At 41.8% G+C, this 23344-nt stretch overlaps 1 protein-coding gene and 1 long non-coding RNA gene across 3 annotated transcripts in view; both read left to right on the top strand.

Annotated features, from left to right (window-relative positions):
- The window catches only part of LOC147005990 (uncharacterized), a 50766-nt gene extending 47466 nt beyond the window's left edge, over positions 1 to 3300 (top strand). The window contains exons 3-4 of the long non-coding RNA XR_015045480.1: positions 1791 to 1953; positions 3235 to 3300. This is a non-coding gene — a long non-coding RNA (uncharacterized LOC147005990). The remainder of the gene's footprint in view (positions 1 to 1790; positions 1954 to 3234) is intronic.
- Positions 1 to 23344, top strand: part of Frmd4a (FERM domain containing 4A) — a 600187-nt gene that overhangs the window by 70439 nt on the left and 506404 nt on the right. The gene's annotated exons all lie outside the window — the stretch shown is intronic.

Below are 23344 nucleotides of genomic sequence, written 5' to 3'. Positions count from 1 at the left end.
CACACATACACACACATACATACATACATACACATACATACAAACGTACGTACCTAAATAAATGAAAGAAGAAACTTAGCCAGAAAAACATAGAAAGAAATAAAAACCCACAGAAGTCCATGTTGTCATGGTTAAAATCTAAGGACTTAGAAGCCAGAGTGCCTGGTTGGAATTCTTGCTGCTATTTAATCTTGACTTCAGTCCTGTATCTTACTTTCTTCATCTGTAATATGGGTCTTCTAATGGCAACCTGTCTTATTGGATGATGTTAATGAAGATAGATGATGTTAATATCATACAGCATCAAGAGCTGTACCTGATACATTGTATCTCTTACCGCTCTATGTGCACTTAGTATTTTTATTAAGATTGTAAATTAATCTCAAATAGAGGTGTGTAATCATGTGTCATGTTTGGGTGAAAGAATACAGTTATAGTCCTAGATTCTTCTAGACAAACTAAACATGGCACATGTATTTGCCAGCAACACTGTGAACGTGCATTCACCCCTCTGCAAGCTTGAACGCTTATTTCTCCCATCTCACCCGACAGTTCTACAATTTCTTCATCACCCCTCCATCCCAGCAGGAATCTTCTCTGCTTCTCAGTAACACGGAACCATTTACAGGGGTAGGTTGAAGTAGAGAACTTTGTTTTCCAGCTCGCCACTAAAGTGATTCATTTTTGCTGAGTTGTAGTACAAAAGAAACACAACTGATTATTTAAGTGACAGAGTTCACACTCCCAAGTCCCAGAATGGTGTGAACACCTCTTACACGTGGTCCCTAAAGACCCTACAAGAGCTAGGGAGGTGGCTCAATGGGCAAAGTGTTTACTGCATGTCTGATTGTCTGAGTCTAGATTACTAGAACTCAGGTAAAAAGCTGGGCTTAGAGTATATGTGTCTGTAACCCAGTGGAGATAGGGGTAGGTCCTGCAGCCTGCCAGGAGAGAGGAGGAGGAGAGGGGAAAGTTGCAGAAAGCTCTGTCCATGGACCAGATAGCCTGCTATATGCAATAGTGAGGGAGAGAGACTGTGTCTCAAAGTGAAAGGTGAGGACTGACACCCCGGATTGACCTTAACTTCCACACATGTGCTATGATGCATATGTGAACACACACACACACACACAGAATTTTACTGTACTAATTCAGTAATGGTGTTGCAAAACAAGACTCTCTCTGCTTCCTATGTGCAGTTGAGATCAATCAGCTTTCAGCTCTGGCCACAATTTCTTCCCCACTGTGGCACACTCTAACCTTCTGGAACCATAAGCCAAGTAAGCCCTTGTGTTCTAAAGTTGCCTTTGGTCATGGTGTTTATCACAATGACAGAAAAGTAACCAATCCACCTCCCTGTGAATCCTGATGCTGTGTAGCCTCTCCCTCCAAGACTGCCGGGGGTGGGGGAGGGGTGGGGGTGGGGAGTCCCTTTGTCCACATCTTGTCTACATTTGTTGTCTTTTGATTGTAGCTGCTCTAATTCAAAGGCAGCAATACTTAATTGTGGTTGTAATTTATAGGTGATAATTTGCCTTTATAAAAACCTGTGCCTGTCTCCTAATTCATGAGTGTTCTTAAAAATCAAAGATGAAAATTGTAAGCAGAGCTGGGAACTTTTGTACCACACTGATTAAGAAAGGGTTGGCAGCCAAAGTATTAAGATCAGATTGTGCCTCGCGTGATGAACATACGAGGCTCAGTTCTCATCTTAAACCTGATTGCAGAGCCTTTGAGCTGTCTGGCTATGAAAGAAAACACTCTTAACTTTTGACTTCATATGGATGCAGGACAGCTGGCAGCCACCTGATTGGATCAGCACGTGACCGCAGAGCCCAGGAGGACATATCAGCCTTTCCTATGTTATTGAAGCTGCTCAGTGGTTTGACCTGTTAACATAGTCACCGTTTGGTGTCAATATTTGCAAAATGGATAACTGCGCTTTGCTGGATGGTTTGTATGTGATGATAAAAATTTATTAGTCCAGTCTGGTCAAAGATAGAAGTAGAAGTCTGATTATCTTGGAGGTAAAGGAGAGTCCACATGGTAAGGGAGAGGGAGGAGATGTGAGTAAATGTTGAATTGTAGTATGTTTTGAAGCCACCCTCAACCCCCTGAGGGAAATCCCACATACCCCTTCCTCTTCATTATTATCTGCTCCCAGTTGATGGCCTTCTCCTAAATCTGACATAGCTATGAATAAAGGGGAATGAGACAGACTTTATGCCCCCCACACTGGACCTTAGCATAGACCAGTGGTTCTCAACCTTCCTGATGCTGCAGGAAGCATTTAATAGAGTTAAATGCTTTTAATATAGTTCCTCGTGTTGCAGTGACTCCCCAACCATAAATTTATTTTCATTGCTACTTCCTAACTGTAATTTTGCTACTGCTTTGTATTATAATGTAAATATCTGATATAGAGGATATCAGGTATATGACTCTAGTTTGACCCTCAAAGGGGCTGTGACCCACAGCTTTAAAAAAGCTGGCATAGACTCTTCCAGGTAATTTTATCCCTGTGCAGGTAGTATTACTTTTCTTAACACTTTATGCTATCAGGAAGAGGCAGAAGAAGAAGACATGAGAGGGTAAATGGGATCATGTGACTAGGAAGTGCTAAGGGATTGAAGGAGGCTCTGCACCCTGTTTCCCCCTCCCCCTCAGGAAAGCAGCAGTGAACAGGCAGGAGCAGCCCAGTGATCCTGTGTGGAATTTTGCAAAATGAAGTCAATTCCAACCTTTCCTCCTTGAGAACATTTTTCTCTGTTTGAGGAATGTATAGTTAGTGTTAAAAGTATAAATAAAGAAAATTATAAAAGAAAATGTTAAAATGGCTCCAACCCCCAGCACCAAGAGATGGAAAGATCTTGAGTTACCAATAAATGGCTTCCGTAGAAGGTTTTCTAATCATATCCTTACAGTACTATGAAGGCCAGTCTCCCTGTGTAAACTATGAACAACTGGAAAAGATGGGCTGATTTTGTAATGAAGACTGACAGACAGACAAATCATTGTTTTAAATATTTTTGTTAATATGACTATTGCCAATATGTGTGGTTTTAAGTTGCACAGTTGGCTTATACTTTTTTAACATTTTTTAAACGTTTATGGACTTTTATTGATCAGTAAGAGCACTCTGTCTGACACATTAACAATTTATGTTAATGTTATTATAAAACTTTTGCCTTATTGCTTATCTGTTACATTTTTATGATTATAATCTTTTTATAGGTTTATTGGAGTATAATTAAGATGAACAATGGAACACATTTCAAGTGCACAGTATTTGTAAGGTTTGTATTTATATATAGTTTTAAAAGTATCACCACAATAAAAATAATAAACATATCCATCTCTTCCTCCACATAGTCTCTTTTCTGCTTCCAGCAGTCGCTATTCCAAATTCTGCCAGCATAAATTTATTTGAAATACCTAGAAGTTCTTATAAATGGATTCATACCACTTATATTCCTCTACGGTTTATTTCACTCAGCATAATTATTTTTGAAAGGCTGGGGATGGAACTCAAAGTATTGAGCATGCTAGGCCCGCCCTCTCCCGACTGAGCCACGCCCCCAGCCGGGCACTCACCAATCACTGCATCACTACTTATCACACACGGTGTAAAATGGCTTTGCAGTAGGCGTGCTCGGTTGGTTAAGAGCCTCCATAACCAGTGCTCAGAATCAAGGTTGCCAGAAATGGCCCCCTCGCCAGCATGTGGCATCTGACTTGGGGCTCCACAGACTCACTGCCATTTTTAGATTCTGCATCATCTGAAGCCAAGAATGAGGAAAGGAACTCAAACAGGAACCGGCTTCCGGGAGAGTGCGGTCGGATACTTCAAAATGTCTCTAGCTGCATATGTATCAGAAGATGGCCTAGTCGGCCGTCAGTGGAAAGAGAGGCCCATTGGACTTGCAAACTTTATATGCCTCAGTACAGGGGAACGCCAGGGCCAAGAAGTGGGAGTGGGTGGATAGGGGAGGGGGGGTGGGAGGGAGGGAGGATATGGGGGACTTTTGGGATAGCATTAGAAATGTAAATGAAGAAAATACCTAATAAAAATAAAATAAAAAAGAAAAAAATATCATTAAAAAAAGAGTCAGATCTGTTATAGACTAAAGACATTAGAAAGAAACTGTTTGATGATTTTTCCTTTTGAAAAGTATCACATCGACTTATTCCTGTGTGTGCATGTGTGTGAGTGTGTGTGTGTAAATGTGTGTGTATGCGTGCATGTGTGTGTAGTTGGTAACTCACACTTACAGACCCTCAAGACATCCCTTTCCAAGAACCAAAATCAACTCAGGACACCTTGCAGACACTTCCCCACCCCTGAACAAATCAATGACTCTCACACATAAAAACTAAGTTATAGCAGTAAAGACTTCAATGGCGATGTAAGTCTGTAAACTGTACTCATGTCTTGTTTCTGAACCCCAAAGTGCAAGAAACAGGACTCCCAAGTACTCTGGGCTGCAGTAGCTCTCTGGGTTGCAACTCCCGCAGCTCTTTGCACACACTGTTGTCTGGTGCTGGGCTAGCAGCATGCACCAGCTCCTTGCCTTCACTTGCATCTCCATCTTGTTGCACGTCTCCTCCGAGCTGGTGGGACTCAGCGGCCAGGGTGTAGGTATAGTGGTGGTGATGTGGAGCGGTCGGGCCGTGGAGCACGCACATCCTTGAAAACACCAGGAGCTGAAGCTGAGGAGACGGTGTCCCCATCTGAGGGTGCAGTGCCGCACTTGCCCTTGGTCTTCTGCTTGGCGGACAACTGCCTCTTCAAAGTGTCCACCAGGTTCTCGCTTTTGGACCTGCTCTTTCCTTTCTCATCCTCGTTGCCAATATCACAACTGGTCATGTCTTTGCCATAGCAGCGGCCGAATAAAGAGTCATCTTTCATCAAGTTGCCAGCAAGAGACTGCAGCTGAACCACCATGAACTCAGTTTCGTCTTTGCTTTTACTCGGGTTAAAAGATTTCCTAAATGTCTTCAGACTGATTTTCCTCATTTTGACAAAAGTTAACTAATCCAAATGGGTTAATCCGCTTCTAGAGCAGCTACGCCCAAACACCGGGAGTGGCTGTGATGCCTCATGGGTGAACTCTGCCTGGCTTCATTTAACCTCTGATACTATTTTCTGGCTTACACATTCTGTCCATCACAGAGTCAGCTCAGGAACTCAAGGCAGGAACCTGGAAGCACGAACTACAGACAAACCTCAATTTAGAGTTCTTCTTTCCAAATAACTGTAGCTTGTGTCCAGTTGACAAAAATCTGACCAGCATACTACCATACGAAATGAAAACCCTGCTGCTGTGGGCTCTGCTTTCTTTCCGCAGCGGCAGGACTGCCACACTTGGCCCTCTTCGGAAAGCTTTCATTTCCAATCTTTCTTACTTTCCTGTTTGTGTATAACGTGTCACTTCCAACTTAATATAAGACAGTCTCCACATGTCAGAGCTCGGTGCAGCTAAGTTGAGCTACTTCTGACCCCAGTTCTCCCATGAGGTTGCAGGGAAGCTGGTGGCTGGAGCTGAGGTCTCATGTGCAGGGCCTGCAATGGGATATTTACTGACAAGTTTGCTTACAAGATTTCATGGACCTCACACAGAGTTGGTCAAGATCTAGTAGCTCCCTTCTAGCATCTTGAACCATGATGGAGCAATCTTGCCTTGGACAGAAGCCACAGCTTTTGCATCTCAGGCTCTGAATTGACATCCAATCTACATTAGTCGCTTTTCCTCTTGCTATGACAAAGTACCTGTCAAAAGCAGAGTAAGGAGCAGAGGGTTTATTTGGATCACCGTCTAAGGGTACAGTCCATCATGGCGGGGAACTCATGGTGGCAGGGATATGAGACAGTTGGTCACATGGCATCCACAGTCAGGAAGGAGAGGGAATGAACGAAGGAATGCTGGTGCTCAGCTAACTTTCTCCTTTTCTCCCAGCCCAGGATTTCAGCCCATGGACTGTTGCTGCCCACATTTAGGGCAGCTCTTTCCACCTCAGTTAACCCGATCTAGAAATTCCCCTCCCGGGCATGGCTAGATGTTTGTTGCCATGGCGACTCTAAAGCCCATCAAGATGAATTCTCACACTACCCCTTCTGCTCTAATCTTTAGAAACAAGTCAGTAGCTCCACCCACTCTGGAAGAGAAGGGATGGGCATGGGACTAAATTCCAGGCAGTGGAGACTGTCTTAGAAGCTGCCTGTCAGAGAGCTTTTTAAGTTTTATCAGCCCCTCTGCTTACTTTCACAGACACCACAGCCTCTCAAAAAAGGCCTAGTTCTTACACACAACAAAAAGTCACCTGACCAGTGTATGTAGCTGTGACTTTGTAAGAGGCATCTTTACTTCTCCTTGGCCACAAATACAAGTCGACTCAGAGGACCTTCCCGAGTCCATTATTATGACCTCTAGGTGCTGACTTTATTCACAAAGACCTGCCAGTGATCCCTGTGGCTTTTTTCCCTTCCCCTCCCCCCTAAAATGTCATGTTTCCTTTCTGCTCATGATGAAGACATGTTTTCATCAGCCAATCCTCTCCTGGACTTGGAGACACCCTGAGGGTAGAGAACGTGTCATCTTTGCTAAACTCATTACTTCCCACCGAGCACAATCTTGAGGCCATGGACCGGGTTAAAGAGAACCGCCAAATATCTAGGAGAGCTTGCTTGAGCTTCGGCCCTAGCAAGAGATCTGGCACGTGGCCGAGTGGCTTTATACACTCCTCTGGTTCTGCAAGACAGACTGTTATACCTGCGCGGCTATGATAGAGCTCACAAGCAGATTGTGGACTTGATACCTTCCCAGGATTACAGCCTTAATCTTTTCTCCTTAAGTGGAAAATCCTTTGAAAATGGGAGAAGGGGGGAACAATGTAGAAAACAAGAATCCACTTCCTGCCAAGTGTTCTCACTGTTAGAGTCACTATTCTCTTCTCTTCTCTTCTCTTCTCTTCTCTTCTCTTCTCTTCTCTTCTCTTCTCTTCTCTTCTCTTCTCTCTCCCTCTCCCTCTCCCTCTCCCTCTCCCTCTCCCTCTCCCTCTCCCTCTCCCTCTCCCTCTCCCTCTCCCTCTCCCTCTCCCTCTCTCTCTCTCTCTCTGAACTGAAGCATCAGAGAAGTAAAACTAAAAGAACAATCATATTTAATTCCATGTCTAGAAATCAATCCAATAAGTATGGCAGCATGCTTCCCATTGCTCTTGACCATGTGTGCGCAGCTTAAATAAAATCAGAGCTGGGCAGATGACTCAGTTGGTGAGGTACCTGCTGTGCAAGTATTAAGTCCATCTCACTGAACTGCAGGCCATAGTGGGAGATGTGAGCAGTATAGATTGTGGTTCAGCGAGAGACCTTGTCTCAAAAATGTAAGGTGGAGAGTCATTGTGGGAGACACCCAATATTTACTTCTGCCTCCACATGCACATGCATGCACTCACACATATACCAATATATGTATGTGCATGAGCACCAGGAGATCAAACACACAGACAGACACACACAGAGACATACACACACACACACACACACACAAACACACACACAAATTCATCTATATATGCATGTGCACATACACCAGGGACAATGAAACAGGAGACCAAACACACAGAGACACACATACACACACTATACACATACACACACATAAGAATTAAACAAAATAGAATCATAATATATAACCACTCATTGTAGCTCACAAACACTAAGCATAATTACTGAGTGTTCTAGCACATGCAGGAATTTTAGTTTGAGAACATGCACCCATCATGAATGTTGAGTGTGTTTCCAAGGTTTTAACCCTTGCAAAATGAAAATATTTGATTCATTTGTATATGTGCTAAATCATTTTGCACATATTTGGTAACTTCATTTAGAGACACCCCTGTAAGTGAACTTTCTGAGTCAGATGTTGATGTGAATCTTATAATCAATGCTGAGAACAGCCAGAGGGTCTAGAAAGGAATTTGGCTGCACAGTGGTTATAAACTGCAAGTCATAGTGAGAGTTTTGAACAGTATAGATTGTGATTCATTGTTTAGGATGTCCTGGCTGCCAGTCCCAACCATTACTGTCTAGCTCTTTGATCTTAGAAGGGTCATTTCAACTCCAAATTTCAGCTTCATGTTTCGTAATATGAGGTTAAGGGAGTCACCTGAGTTGAGGCTTACAGATCCACTTAGTTCTGCCAAGATCATCCCTTAAAAAAGAAGTCCTTTCAAATGCTAGAGGCTGCACATGTGCCTCAATAATTGGAGATTCTGTTTCAATTAATTTAATCTGAAAAACCTGGTGCGATGTTTAATCTTAATTGTCAGCCCTATTGGCTCTGGAATCAAGCAAAAGACACACTTGGATATGTAAATGTGTTTCCATAAAGTTGACTGAGCAGGCAAAATCCTCCCCCAGAGTGGATGCGACCTCCTGGTGGCAGTCCTGATATGAGGAAAGGCCAATGAGAGAAGCTGTTGCTTTTGCCTGCTTGTTTTGACGTCTTACTTGTGAGTGCATCTACTTTGTTGCTGCTGCTGCCACCGTTTGCTGACCACAGAACTGTAGAACCCAGTTTCTTTGGGCTATGAACTTGACCAATGACTTAAGACTCTCCAGAAATCCTCTCAGCCTTCAGCATTAGATAGGGATGGATGAGGCAATCGGCTTCATGAATAGAGCAGCTACCATGATCCCAGCCATTGCTGAAGACAGCCATTGTTGGATTACCCAGACTGCACTGTGTAAGGCAATCTAAAAAATTCCCATTGAGTAGATACTCACTCTGTCAGCTGTGGTCCCTTAGCGGACCTTGACTAATGTCCATTGCACTGCTTAAGGGAAGCACATCGACCAAAAGAGGCTTCAGTCAATGCATGATCAGAATTCTCTCCAAGGTTTCCTGACAGAAACACATAGTAAAAATATAGGAGAAAAATCAGTCCAGCACATTTTTTATGGCTGTTATTTCTAGGAATGTGCCTGTGCAAACGTACATATTAGATTCAAGCAAGCTTCCTAAAGATTCTTTTAAAGGGCAATATGGTAGCCAGATGTGATGACTTTGGCCCAGAGTCTCAGTATCAGGAGGATACTTCCTCCAAAGCAGGAAGATTACAAGTTTGAGGCCAGTCTGGTTTAGATAGTACGGCTCTGTCTCAGCAAATCAAACCAATGCCAAACAACCAACCAAATAAATAAAATAAATAAAAATAAATAAAAAGCGATAAAAAGCTCATAAGTATACAGTAAGTCTTGAGTAAACCAGACAACTGTCGTGATGCTGTGTGAATGCATATTAACTCAGCTCTTGGGATAAGGTTTCCAGTGACAGCGTGCCATATCCCAAACAATTGAGATGGAAATGGAGATAATGTGTCCCGGAAAAATGGAACCAAATGACTCAAAAATTGGCCCTAGAGATAATTCTCAGAGTTTATGAATAAAATTATGTAATGATATGTAAGACCGGAAAAGTAATATCTCTACTTTAATGTATTATTTAGAGTATGTGATTTTAAATATGCATGTGCAACTGAATTGATAAAATGAATTTTCCAAGTCATATTTATTTTATCTACACCCCTAGGAGTTTATAAATCAGCTAGATAAAAGTTTTATTGAGGGATCTTCTCATTGGGTTTGATGGTTTTCCCCAGATGGGCAGATTTATGAGTTCCTTAACACATGATGTTGTGTGGAAATAAAACAGGCAGTTTACACTGTGCTTTGCACTCTGTATACAACACAGCAAGCAGATCCTCAACTAACGCTAGATCCCTTTCTACGTGGGGAATTGGACAGTCACTGGGGAAAGCGGCTGAAAGCCACTTAGGTCCGAGGGGTAGAGGCAGTGTGAAGGTTCCAAGGGAGAGGGACAGGAATGAAATGGGCTGAGGCTGTAGCTTAGTTGGTGACCTCCTTGCTTTATATGTACAAACCCTTAGTCAGTTTCTCAGCACCACATAAACTGCATGGCAAGGCAGCCTATAGCCTCAGAATTCAAAAAGCAGGGACAGGTTCATAACTGGAACCTGACTATATGGAGATAATGCATCAAGCTGAAGTTGTCAGGTGGCAATATATGGATCTTTGTGATACAGTCTAGAACACTGACCTGGGAGGAAGGGAGGGAGGGAGTCAAAGTCAAAAAACCAGATAGAGGCAGAGAGAGAGAAAGGCAGGGGTGAGAGAGAGAGAGAGAGAGAGAGAGAGAGAGAGAGACAGAGACAGAGACAGAGAGAGAGACAGAGAGAAAATAGAGAGAGAGAAATAGAGAGAGAAAGTAGAGAGAGAGAAATAGAGAGAGAGAAATAGAGAGAGAAAAATAGAGAGAAATAGAGATCGGAGAGGGGGAGGAGAAGTAGAAAGATAAGCCCCATCTCCTTATTAACATGTCTATTTCAACAGAAAAAGAAAACAGCAAGAATATAAAATCATCTTGGGCAGATACCAAGAGCTGTGTTTTCAGATTATCGTTGTTCTTAGCACTGTGAAAATGCCTGCACCCCAGGGCTTGAGGCATGAGTCCGGTTGTTCATGTGCACAGCTCAACAGAGACTGTGTGGAGCAGAGCTGGGTTGAACTGAGCTACTCTCAGAAGGTCCCCCCAGCCATGCAGAGGTGAACCGACTCCTCCTGGAGAGTGAGCTGACTGCCTTCTCCCACCCTGCTTCCCGGCTTCTTGCTTAACTGGACCTTCTGTGTGGCCAGTGGTTTCTGTCTCTGTTCCAAAGAGGGCAGGGTTGATCTGAGCCTGTTGTCTGTATGATGCCCAGCCTGGGTAGTAACATAACTGAGCCCAGGCATTCCTCCTGGATCCAGAGTGGAGTCATCCCTCCTTTGTGAAAAATCCTTCTCTTGAGAAAAACTAATCTGCAGTCTGACAGTTCTGAGGGCCACCCGTGCATTGGCAGGCACTGGCTCATCTACACAGCTGGAGCTGCTCTCTGGAAGTTTTACAGACTGACAGCAGTTGCCTCCCTCTTCCACCTCTATGCCTGATGCCCTTCTCTTCTTGCTATCACATGCATATTCTAGTTACTATGCAGAGCAAACGCATTCTTCCCAATGGCTTTAATGCCTTGAAGACAGCCCTTGCTTCTCTCTCTAGCTTAGGGTACCATAGTGTCTGAGAAATGGTATCAAACACATTTGCCTAGTAGACTTTGTCTTTGTTCAAGTAATTTAATTACTTATAGCTCATTGAATTGAGGCCATGTAGAGTGTTTGTGTATGTGTGTGTGTGTGTGTGTGTGTGTGTGTGTGTGTGTGTGTGTGTATTAATGTATACATGTGAATGTATGTGGGTGTGTGTAGATGTGCCTTTATACTTGCTTTGAACCAACACTTCTTGGTTCTCAAAAAGTACTCCCCAGTGGCTAGAAAACCAGGGTTGATGTTTAGTTATGATAAGACATTTCACCCTGATAAACTGCTTTGCCTCTACCTCTCTAACAATTTTGCATAGAAGACCTTAGAGGACTTAAGTGACTCAGCAAAAACATCAAATGTTGATAAGGCTTTCTCTGGAGCTTCATGCTGGACTTGGGACCACCTAAGTCTTTGGGAAGCCCTCCTAATAGCAGATCAAATAGTTCTGGTGCCATTCTAGCTCTGTGGATAGGTGCTACCTCTAATGTCCTGCTTAGGAGGCTATCTCTAGCCTCTTTTTAATCTAATGACTCTGAGTTGCTATGGCAACTATGAGAACAAGTATTAGTTTGCTCAGGCTGCTATAGCAAAGCACCACAGACTGGGAGGCTTAGAAAGCAGAAATTCCCTTTCTCACTGTGCCAGACATCAGAATTCCAAGGTCAAGGGGTCAGCAGGATTGGTTCCTTCTGAGATTTCCTTCTGTGGCTGGCAGGTGGTTGTAGGGCCATTGTCTTCCTGTTTGTCTGCCTCAAATTCCTCTTTTTATAGACTTCAGTCCTATTGTATTAGAGCCCCTCCAGTGACATTTTTTACTTAATTACCTCTTCAGAGGCTCCATCTCCCAAGACAAGCATACTCTAAAGTACCAAGATTAGGACTTTAACATGTCAGTCTACAGGGTCTAGAATTCTACCAAGGGCATGAAGCTGATGTTTTGTGTTGTTTCTCTTTTGTTGAAAGTAAAATTTGTCCTCACATGTTATAAACTGATTATGGCTTCCCCTCCCTCAAGCCTTTCCTGTTCCCTCCCACCGCCTCTCTCATATGAACCCTACTCTACTTCCTTTCTCTCTCTCCTTAGAAAACAAATGGGCTTCTAAGGGATAATAATAAAATAAAATATTATAAGATAAAACAAAAACTAATACATCAGAAATATATATGTGTGTTATATATATATATATCCCTAGTTTTGCTTTATCTTACCTTATATTTTATAATAAATATAACTATATTATATATTATATCATCTTATATTATATATCAGATATTATATATTTTGTTATATATTATATGTTATACACACACACACACACACACACATATATATATATATATATATATCCAAAGAGAAGGCACAAGAATTAGAGTCTCACACACAGAATCTCACAAAAACACAAGACTAGAAGCCATGACACACACAGAGGACCTGGTGCAGACTCATGCAGGCCCTCTGCATGCTACCTCAGTCTCTGAGTTCATGTGAGCCTTGCTCATACTGATTTACAGGATCTGGTTCCCCTAGATCTCCCCCAAGCCCCCTGGCTCCTACACTCTTTTCCTGAGCCCCGAGGACAGGATTTGATAGACATCCCCTGAGTGTTCCAAGGACTCACTCTGTATAATGTCTGTCTGTGGGTCTCTGTGTTTTTTCTCGTCTACTGCAGGAGGAAGCTTCTCTTATGATAACTGTGTTCTTATTTGCTTATTTGTTTATTTATTTATTTAATGCCAGATTCTGAGACCACAAGTTTCTCCTGGATATACATCCTGTGCATTATAGGTATGGACTCACTTTTTTTCATATATACATCCCTTGGGGTAGACATTATCATCATTTTTCTTATGAGGAGACTGAAGTAGCTGAAGGCCACCTGAGCACACCTCAGGGCGGCTCCTTTCTGATGAATCCAGGGACCTGTCGCTATGCCTTTTCTCCGTGCAGACCTGCAGCTGGGGCTCAGCCAACTGTCCTTTACTACTGCTCCTGCCTCTGGACATTTCAGGAGGCGACATGAGCTCATGAATCCTGTGTGATGAAGTCCAGGCTCTAACTGTGTAGCATTTGTGGAAAAGCTCGTGACTGGATGGGTGTTAGGTTGCTGGGGGCTCCCATCTGACAGCACAGGTGCCGGGAGGTGGGGATGCCTTTGTGCAGAATCTGCACTCAAAAGATCCCTGTTTACCCAACAAAATTGTGCTTCTGCAAAAATTGTATCTATCTAGAGGTGGATAGAGACAGAGACTCCATCTTCTCTTCCTTGGGTTGATAGACAATGATTCAAGGTAGATGTTCATGTTCACAAATACTAAAGGGAATGCTGTATTATGGAAGAAAGAATGTAGGCTTTGGAATCATATGCATTAACATTTGCTCACAAGTGAGACTCTGCCGGGTGATTTTCCTTTGTTAACTGTTACATGGGATATGAGTGCATGAAGGTGTGCCTACTGATGTGGATGGAGGCCAGAGATCGAAATCTAGCGTCTTCAGTAACCACTGCCTACCTTATTCTTCAAGACAAGGTCTCTCACAGAATCAGAGCTCATAGCTTTGGCTGGACTGGCTGGCCAGGGAGCACTTGGGCTCTGCTTGTCATCTGCCCCACCCATCTCTGCCCCACCCATCTCTGCCCCACCCATCTCTGCCCCACCCTCTCTGCCCCACCCCTCTCTGCCCCTCCCCTCTCTGCCCCACCCCTCTCTGCCCCACCCCTCTCTTGCTGTTGGGGTTATATACATGGGGCAACATGCCTGGATTTTTATGTGTATTCTAGGTTCATTTATGTTTCTGCAATTAAGAATACCCTAACAGAACGCAAACTAGGGAAGGAAAGGTTCATTTGGTTTACAGTTCCACGTTACAGGTCATTTTTGTGGGAAAGACAAAGCAAGAGCTTCAAGTATCACATCCATAATCAAGGGCAGAAGGATAATATATGAATGCATCCTTGCTTGCTCTCAGCTGGCTTTCCCTTCCCTGTATACTTCACGACAATCCTCTACAGACATGCCCACCCACTAGCCTGATCTAGATAATTCCTCATAAAGAACCTCTTCCCAGTGATTTTGGGTTGTGTCGAGTTGACAGATAAAGGAAACCAGCACAATATGGGAGTTGGCTATCGAAACTCAGATTCTTACACTTGCAAGGCAAGCAGTTCACCCACTTAGCCATCTCCCTGTCCCCTTGATTAATCGTTAGGACATAATTGCTCCATCTAAAAAAAAAATAGGATATGCCGTCTCTTTACAGGGTCATTACAATATTGCACATTATATAAATTGCATTATATTCTAATGCAATTTTTGTTTTATTTTATAGTAAAACCAGGCTAGGCTACACTGTAATAGCAAGTAATTCTCGATCTTGGTTATATGATATAATGATTTACACCTTGGGTCATAAGTCTGCCCGTGGCTTCTCACTCTGATAGAAAAGCATTGTCTCAAGCACAGCTAAATCCCCGACAAAGGGCAACTTAATAAAGGGAGGGTTTATCTTGGCTCGCAGTTCTTTTTTTTTTTTTTTGGATTAAAGCAACTGTCTTGTGAAATGATCAAATGGCTACATTTTTGGCAATATTACTGATCTTCTGCAATCTCACTATTCTTTTTTAACTTAATTTTTGACAATTCCATACATATATACAATATATTATGATTATATTCTTCCATTACCCCCACCAATCCCCATCTCAGTTATGGTGACATCCTTCTGATACCATCTAGTTCTCTTCTTCTTTCATACTTTTGTGTAGGTCATGTATAGGTGGTCACAGCTTCTATATAAGCATGCATGTAATGGCCATGCCATATCCAGAGGACAACATTCACAGATTTCTCCCCATTCTCCAGTTTTGTTTTTTTTTTTACTCTTTTCACCTGATTTTATTTGATGCTTCCCTAGATCATGGGGAATGTGGCATAGATGTCCCACTTAGAGCTGAACACTTAACAATTACTTATTCTTGTTCTCAGCACTTGAGCCAGTGTGAGTCTAAAAACGGAAGCTTATCTGACCAAGGATATAAGCAGCACTAGTCTAAAGGCATAGATACAAACTCATCTTCCACTGACATGTGTTAGCCATCTCTTTCAACACTCACTTACATTAGGAAAGGTGTACAAGACCAAAAACTATATATAAGCCATACTTTGATCACAAAATGATACAAACAGAAATATAATTGAAAAAACAGAAAAAGATCCTTTCCATGATGAGAAAACACAATTATAACTAAAGGAAATTAAAACACTGTGAAAATACACTAATAATCTAAGATAGTGTAAGAATTGGCTATTGATAAAACTTCTGTAAGACTAAAGATCACATTGCTGAGATTCAAAATAGCATAGACAGTTCATAATCACAGAGAAAATTTCTAGTTTCACTCATGGAGTTGCTTTTCTTTTAAATTATTTAATTTTTTTTAATTTTTAATATTTTTATTACATATTTTCCTCAATTACATTTCCAATGCTATCCCAAAAGTCCCCCATAGCGCCCCCACTTCCCTACCCACCCATTCCCATTCTTTTGGCCCTGGCATTCCCCTATATTGGGGCATATAAAGTTTGCAAGTCCAATGGGCCTCTCTTTCCATTGATGGCCGACTAGGTCATCTTTCGATACATATGCAGCTAGAGACAAGAGCTCCGGGGTTCTGGTTAGTACATCATGTTGTTCCAACAATAGGGTTGCAGATCCCTTTAGCTCCTTGGGTACTTTCTCTAGCTTCTCCATTGGGAGCCCTGTGATACATCCAATAGCTGACTGTGAACATCCACTCCTGTGTTTGCTAGGCCCCGGCATCGTCTCACAAGAGACAGCTATATTTGGGTCCTTTCAGCAAAATCTTGCTAGTGTATGCAATGGTGTCAGCGTTTAGAAGCTGATTATGGGATGGATCCCTGGATATGGCAGTCTCTAAATGGTCCATCCTTTCATCACAGCTACGAACTTTGTCTCTGTAACTCCTTCCCTGGGTGTTTTGTTCCCAATTCTAAGAAGGTGCACAGTGTCCACACTTTGGTCTTCATTCTTCTTGAGTTTCCTGCGTTTAGTGAATTGTATCTTATATCTTGGGTATCCTAAGTTTTGGGCTAATATCCACTTATCAGTGAATACATATTGTGTGAGTTCTTTTGTGATTGTGTTACTTCACTCAAGATGATGCCCTCCAGTTCCATCCATTTGGCTAGGAATTTCATAAATTCATTCTTTTTAATAGCTGAGTAGTACTCCATTGTGTAAATGTACCATAATTTCTGTATCCATTCCTCTGTTGAGGGACATCTGGGTTCTTTCCAGCTTCTGGCTATTATAAATAGGGCTGCTATGAACATAGTGGAGCATGTGTCCTTTTTACCGGTTGGGACATCTTCTGGATATATGCCCAGGAGAGGTATTGCTGGATCCTCCGGTAGTACTATGTCCAATTTTCTGAGGAACCGCCAGACTGATTTCCAGAGTGGTTGTACAAGCTTGCAATCCCACCAACAATGGAGGAGTGTTCCTCTTTCTCCACATCCTCGCCAGCATCTGCTGTCACCTGAATTTTTGATCTTAGCCATTCTGACTGGTGTGAGGTGGAATCTCAGGGTTGTTTTGATTTGCATTTCCCTGATGATTAAGGATGTTGAACATTTTTTCAGGTGCTTCTCTGCCATTCGGTATTCCTCAGGTGAGAATTCTTTGTTCAGTTCTGAGCCCCATTTTTTAATGGGGTTATTTGACTTTCTGGAGTCCACCTTCTTGAGTTCTTTATATATATTGGATATTAGTCCCTTATCTGATTTAGGATAGGTGAAGATCCTTTCCCAATCTGTTGGTGGTTTTTTTGTCTTATTGATGGTGTCTTTAGCCTTGCAGAAGCTTTGTAGTTTCATGAGGTCCCACTTGTCAATTCTCGATCTTACAGCACAAGCCATTACTGTTCTATTCAGGAATTTTTCCCCTGTGCCCATATCTTCAAGGCTTTTCCCCACTTTCTCCTCTATAAGTTTCAGTGTCTCTGGTTTTATGTGAAGTTCCTTGATCCACTTAGACTTGACCTTAGTACAAGGAGATAGGAATGGATCGATTCACATTCTTCTACATGTTGACAACCAGTTGTGCCAGCAGCATTTGTTGAAAATGCTGTCTTTCTTCCACTGGATGTTTTTAGCTCCCTTGTCGAAGATCAAGTGACCGTAGGTGTGTGGGTTCATTTCTGGGTCTTCAATTCTATTCCATTGGTCTATTTGTCTGTCACTATACCAGTACCATGCAGTTTTTATCACAATTGCTCTGTAGTAGAGCTTTAGGTCCGGCATGGTGATTCCACCAGAGGTTCTTTTATCCTTGAGAAGAGTTTTTGCTATCCTAGGTTTTTTGTTATTCCAGATGAATTTGCAGATTGCACTTTCTAATTCGTTGAAGAATTGAGTTGGAATTTTGATGGGGATTGCATTGAATCTGTAGATTGCTTTTGGCAAGATAGCCATTTTTACAATGTTGATCCTGCCAATCCATGAGCATGGGAGATCTTTCCATCTTCTGAGATCTTCTATAATTTCTTTCTTCAGAGACTTGAAGTTTTTATTATACAGATCTTTCACTTCCTTAGTTAGAGTCACGCCAAGATATTTAATATTATTTGTGACTATTGAGAAGGGTGTTGTTTCCCTAATTTCTTTCTCAGCCTGTTTATTCTTTGTGTAGAGAAAGGCCATTGATTTGTTTGAGTTAATTTTATATCCAGCTACTTCACCGAAACTGTTTATCAGGCTTAGGAGTTCTCTGGTGGAATTTTTAGGGTCACTTATATATACTATCATATCATCTGCAAAGAGTGATATTTTGACTTCATCTTTTCCAATTTGTATCCCTTTGATCTCCTTTTGTTGTCGAATTGCTCTGGCTAGGACTTCAAGTACAATGTTGAATAGGTAAGGAGAAAGTGGACAGCCTTGTCTAGTCCCTGATTTTAGAGGGATTGCTTCAAGCTTCTCACCATTTACTTTGATGTTGGCTACTGGTTTGCTGTAGATTGCTTTTATCATGTTTAGGTATGGGCCTTGAATTCCTGATCTTTCCAAGACTTTTATCATGAATGGGTGTTGGATCTTGTCAAATGCTTTTTCCGCATCTAACGAGATGACCATGTGGTTTTTGTCTTTGAGTTTGTTTATATACTGGATTACGTTGATGGATTTCCGTATATTGAACCATCCCTGCATCCCTGGGATGAAACCTACTTGGTCAGGATGGATGATTGTTTTGATGTGTTCTTGGATTCGGTTAGCAAGAACTTTATTGAGGATTTTTGCATCAATATTCATAAGGGATATTGGTCTGAAGTTTTCTATCTTTGTTGGGTCTTTTTGTGGTTTAGGTATCAGAGTAATTGTGGCTTCATAGAATGAGTTGGGTAGAGTACCTTCTGTTTCTATTTTGTGGAATAGTTTGTGAAGAACTGGGATTAGATCTTCTTTGAAGGTCTGATAGAACTCTGCACTAAACCCATCTGGTCCTGGGCTTTTTTTAGTTGGGAGACTATTAATGACTGCTTCTATTTCTTTGGGGGATATAGGGCTGTTTAGATCATTAATCTGATCTTGATTCAACTTTGGTACCTGGTATCTGTCTAGGAACTTCTCCATTTCATCCAGGTTCTCCAGTTTTGTTGAGTATAGCCTTTGGTAGAAGGATCTGATGGTGTTTTGGATGTCTTCAGGATCTGTTGTTATGTCTCCTTTTTCATTTCTGATTTTGTTAATTAGGATGCTTTCCCTGTGCCCTCTAGTGAGTCTGGCTAAGGGTTTATCTATCTTGTTGATTTTCTCAAAGAACCAGCTCCTTGATTGGTTGATTCTTTGAATAGTTTTTCTTGTTTCCACTTGGTTGATTTCGCCCCTGAGTTTGATTATTTCCTGCCGTCTACTCCTCTTGGGTGAATTTGCTTCCTTTTGTTCTAGTGCTTTTAGGTATGTTGTCAAGCTGCTAATGTGTGCTCTCTCTAGTTTCCTTTTGGAGGCACTCAGAGCTATGAGTTTTCCTCTTAAAAATGCTTTCATTGCGTCCCATAAGTTTGGGTATGTTGTGGCTTCATTTTCATTGAACTCTAAAAAGTCCTTAATTTCTTTCTTTATTCCTTCCTTGACCAAGGTATCATTGAGAAGAGTGTTGTTCAGTTTCCACGTGAAGGTTGGCTTTCTATTATTTATTTTGTTATTGAAGATCAGCCTTAGTCCATGGTGATCTGATAGGATGCATGGGACAATTTCAATATTTTTGTATCTGTTGAGGCCTGTTTTGTGACCAATTATGTGGTCAATTTTGGAGAAGGTACCATGAGGTGCTGAGAAGAAGGTATATCCTTTTGTTTTAGGATAGAATGTTCTGTAGATATCTGCCAGATCCATTTGATTCATAATTTCTCTTAGTTTCTCTGTGTCCCTGTTTAGTTTCTGTTTCCATGATCTGTCCATTGGTGAAAGTGGTGTGTTGAAGTCTCCCACTATTATTGTATGAGGTGCAATGTGTGCTTTGAGCTTTACTAAAGTTTCTTTAATGAATGTGGCTGCCTTTGTATTTGGAGCATAGATATTCAGGATTGATAGTTCCTCTTGGAGGTTTTTACCTTTGATGAGTATGAAGTGTCCCTCCCTGTCTTTTTTAATGACTTTGGATTGGAAGTCAATCTTGTCAGATATTAGAATGGCTACTCCAGCTTGTTTCTTCATACCATTTGCTTGGAAAATTGTTTTCCAGCCTTTCATTCTGAGGTAGTGTCTATCTTTTTCTCTGAGATGAGTTTCCTGTAAGCAGCAAAATGTTGGGTCTTGTTTGTGTAGCCAGTTTGTTAGTCTATGTCTTTTTATCGGGGAGTTGAGTCCATTGATATTAAGAGATATTAAGGAAAAGTAATTGTTGTTTCCTGTTATTTTTGTTGTTAAAGTTGGCATTCTGTTCTTGTGGCTGTCTTCTTTTAGGTTTGTTGAGGGATTACCTTTTTGTTGTTTCTAGGGCATGGTTCCTGTCCTTGTATTGGTTTTTTTCTGTTATTATCCTTTGAAGGGCTGGATTCGTGGAGAGATAATGTGTGAATTTGGTTTTGTCGTGGAATACTTTGGTTTCTCCATCTATGTTAATTGAGATTTTGGCTGGGTATAGTAGCCTGGGCTGGAATTTGTGTTCTTTTAGTGTCTGTATAACATCCATCCAGGATCTTCTGGCTTTCATAGTCTCTGGTGAAAAATCTGGTGTAATTCTGATAGGCTTGCCTTTATATGTTACTTGGCCTTTTTCTTTTACTGCTTTTAGTATTCTATCTTTATTTAGAGCATTTGTTGCTCTGATTATTATGTGTCGGGAGGTATTTCTTTTCTGGTCCAGTCTATTTGGAGTTCTGTAGGCTTCTTGTATGTTCATGGGCATCTCTTTCTTTAGATTTGGGAAGTTTTCTTCTATAATTTTGTTGAAGATGTTTGCTGGTCCTTTGAGTTCAAAATCTTCATTCTCATCCACTCCTATTATCCGTAGGTTTGGTCTTCTCATTGTGTCCTGTATTTCTTGGATGTTTTGAGTTAGGATCTTTTTGCATTTTACATTTTCCTTGATTGTTGTGCCGATGTTCTCTATGGAATCTTCTGCACCTGAGATTCTCTCTTCCATCTCTTGTATTCTGTTGCTGATGCTGGTATCTATGGTTCCAGATTTCTTTCCTAGGGTTTCTATCTCCAGTTTTGCCTCATTTTGGGTTTTCTTTATTGTGTCTACTTCCCTTTTTAGGTCTAGTATGGTTTTGTTCATTTCCATCATCTGTTTGGATGTGTTTTCCTGTTTTTCATTAAGGACTTCTACCTGTTTGATTAGGTTATCCTGTTTTTCTTTAAGGATTTGTAACTCTTTAGCAGTGTTCTCCTGAAATTCTTTAAGGGATTTTTGTGCTTCCTCTTTATTGTCTTCTACCTGTTTACCAGTGTTCCTTTGTATTTCTTTAAGTGTGTTATTAAAGTCCTTCTTGAAATCCTCTACCATCATCATGAGATATGCTTTTATATCCGTGTCTAGCTTTTCCGGTGTGTTGGGGTGCCCTGGACTGGGCGAAGTGGGAGTGCTGGGTTCTGATGATGGTGAGTGGTCTTGGTTTCTGTTAGTAAGATTATTACGTTTACCTTTCGCCATCTGGTAATCTCTGGGGTTAGTTGTTGTCGTTGTCACTGTTTAAAGATTGGAGCAGAAGCTGTGTTCCACTCACCAGCAGTCTCAAAATCCTGTGGCGGGGGTCGTGGGTAGCTGGCAGTACCCCGGTGCTGGTCCAGCCGGAAGAGGCCTGTGGTCCTACTCAGGCCGGTTTTCTGCTTCCCTAACTAATGCAGTCTCAGGTCCCACGCGCAATTGGATTGGAGCAGAAGCTGTGTTCCACTCTCCAGAAGTCTTAAGATCCTGTGGCGGGTGTTGTGGGTAGCTGGCGAGTGTCAGCCGACCCTGCCCCCTTTTCTGACCGGAAGAGGCTTGTGGCCCTATGTAGGCTGGATTTCTCCCTCCCCAACCAAAGCAGTCTCAGGGCTCGCAGTTCTTAGGGATACAGTCCATCATGGTGGGGAAGGTATGGTGGCAGGTGTGGCAGAGAGCTGGTCATGTTGAGTTCACAGTCAAGAAGCAGAGAAGGAGGAATGTTGGCATCTCTCTCCTGTCTACTTTTCACTCAACCTATAGAATAATACCATCACCCATATTTAGGGTGGGTCTGCCTTCTTCAGTTAAGCCTTTCTAGACAAACACACACTCACACAGTCACATACATATGCTTAGAGATATGTTTCCATGGTGATTCTCAACCTATTCAAGTTGAAAATGAAGGTTAGCCATTAGATCTATCATGTAGTTATATTCCTCTTTCAGTGAACTCTGTACTCCTTTCTCTAGTACCTACATCACTCTCCCATTTACTGGCATTATCTTATCCCTTTTAGGTTTATCTCCTTGCCTGCACCATCCAGGAAGAGCTGGGGAGTACTTGTGGCTCTGTTTTACATTATTTGTGCAAAGGACAGAGTCTCTCTTGTGTCATTGATCATGGCTTAATCTGGCATTTATTACTCCCTCCTCCTTGTTTTACTTTGTAATTTCCTCCAGAGGTCATGGCTAGAAGCATGGGTTATACTTTAAATCCTTAAAAAGAACACGAGAATGCAGAAGTTATCCTTTATATGTCTTTATTGGACTTTTGTCATTTTTTATTACCACTAATATACTACTTACACCTACAGGCTATCTATCACTGAACTTCTCCAAGATCCTTAGCAATGTCAAGTAAGGAATGTCTGTAAGATCTAATATAGAGATTCAGCCCCATAGAGAATTACAAGAATGAAATTAATTTGAGGAATTCTTTTAATTTCAGTTAGCATCTGACTTGTAGGTGTACGAGATGTTTCTGATTTCATGCTACTGTGGGAAAGGGACACTTAGGGAAGTTTAGAGTCTAATTTTTAGACACTCATCCACCCCTCTCCACCCTCTATGAGACACTGAATTTGAACAAGTATCTTACCCTTGGAATTTGTCTTTATGTCCCCCTGGTGTTGATCCTTTAACTCTCGAAATGGGGGCCTCTTCCACCTGTCTTGACCCTCAAGTGTGAAAGGCTTCTGCTCTCCTCTGTTTGTGGCACCAGATACAGACACTTTGAGATATACAGTTTTGTGTATAGAGATAACAGCAGTAATTTCTTCCCTAACTAGTGTCCTAGTTAGGGTTTCTATTGCTGCAACAAAACACCATGACAAAAAAAAGCAATTTAGGGAGGAATGAATTTATTCAGCTTATATTTCCAGGTCATAGTTCATCATTGGAGAAAGTTAGAACTCTAACAGAGTTGGAAACAGGGGGCAGGAGTTGATGCAGAGATGATGGAGTGTCCTGCTTACTGGCTTGATTTCCATGGTGTGTAGTGTGCTCTGTCTGCTTTCTTATAGAACCCAGGACCACCAGTTCAGGAATGGCACCACCCACAATGGGATGGGCCTTCCCCCATTGGTCAGTAGTTGATAAAATGCCTTACAGCCAGATTTCATGGAGGCGTTATCAACAGAGACTCCTTCCTCTTATGACTCAGCTGTGTCAACGCAACACACAAAAAAACCCATCCAGTATGCCTAATTTGATAGCCACTGATGCAAGCTGACTATCCT

The sequence above is a fragment of the Mus caroli genome, unplaced genomic scaffold (assembly GCF_978045245.1).
Source record: "Mus caroli unplaced genomic scaffold, Mus_caroli_1 scaffold_2, whole genome shotgun sequence".
Taxonomy (NCBI): Eukaryota; Metazoa; Chordata; class Mammalia; order Rodentia; family Muridae; genus Mus; species Mus caroli.
This window is presented reverse-complemented; position numbering and strand designations above follow the sequence as displayed.